Raw genomic sequence first — 1,183 nt, 5'->3', positions numbered from 1 at the left:
CCTTGGCACACTCACCATGCGACCTGAAGTGCTACATGGGATCTGTGTCTTTGGGCAGCTGGACTAGATGGAGGTGTGGTGATGTGGGCACACCGTAGGCCCCTTGGTACTGTTTCCAGCTACGCCAGCCACAGCAGGCGCCCAGGAGGTGTTTCCCCAGTGCCCAGCACTCAGTGGGCACTCTCGCATTTGGCATCTCTTCCCCACAGATGGTGCACACGCTTGCCAGCAACGGGGCCAACTCCATCTGGGAACACTCCCTGCTGGACCCCGCACAAGTGCAGAGCGGCCGGCGTAAAGCCAACCCCAAGACAAAGTCCAGTGAGTGGGGCTGGAGGGGTGGTGGGCAGAGACTGCACAGTCCGGGACAGGGCCCTGGGAGGTGGCAAAGTGACCACCCTCTCCCACCATGCCCCCCATTCCTCCTGTGTGCCCCATGCAGCCCCATCAAGTCAGAGTTCATCAGGGCCAAGTACCAGATGCTGGCGTTTGTGCACAAGCTTCCCTGCCGGGACGATGATGGGGTCACCGCCAAAGACCTCAGCAAGGTTTGAGGGGCCCTACAACAGATGGGTGGCCCCTCTTCTTCCCACCCTTGACTCTCTGAAGGCCTCTCCTTTGTCCCCACTGAGGCCTGGGCCCCAAAGGCAGCAAGGTCAGGGGTAACAGTAGGCAGGATGGAAAGAGCAGATTGCTAGGTCAAGCCATGTGCGGCTGAGGCTCCTCAGCAACCAAGTGGACACAGAAGGCTAGAAGCCCACAACTGCCACTCAGAAGCTGGGAAAACCTGGGGTAGTTGCTTAGCCTCTCACAGCCTCAATTTCATCATCTGTAAAATGGGAAGGAAATAACAGCATCTACTTCATAAACATTATCTTAAGCAGGGCACACAGCACACATGGTAGATGGTGACTGACAGCAGCGTTTATTAACTGGCATTAACCCCTAGTGGGGACCCTCTGTCCTCCTGACATAGCCTGGTTTGGGCAGGCCTCCTTGGAGCTGCTAGGCGTCCCAGGGGCAGCCAGGGTGCAGCTTACGGGTGGAGAGGTGCGCCTCACGCACATGTGTATTCATTGCACGCTCTGCTCCTCCTAGCAACTGCACTCAAGCGTGCGGACAGGCAACCTGGAGACATGTCTGCGCCTGCTATCCCTGGGTGCCCAGGCCAACTTCTTCCACC

General features: G+C 58.1%; 1 long non-coding RNA gene across 1 annotated transcript; it reads left to right on the top strand.

The window, feature by feature from the left end:
* The first annotated feature begins 212 nt into the window (after positions 1 to 212).
* Positions 213 to 1,183, top strand: LOC108525815 (uncharacterized). Its single transcript, XR_001884351.1, has 3 exons — positions 213 to 321; positions 443 to 548; positions 1,099 to 1,183. It is a non-coding gene; the product is annotated as an uncharacterized LOC108525815 (long non-coding RNA).

The sequence above is a fragment of the Rhinopithecus bieti genome, unplaced genomic scaffold (genome assembly GCF_001698545.2).
Source record: "Rhinopithecus bieti isolate Rb0 unplaced genomic scaffold, ASM169854v2 scaffold_10776, whole genome shotgun sequence".
Taxonomy (NCBI): domain Eukaryota; kingdom Metazoa; phylum Chordata; class Mammalia; order Primates; family Cercopithecidae; genus Rhinopithecus; species Rhinopithecus bieti.
This window is presented reverse-complemented; position numbering and strand designations above follow the sequence as displayed.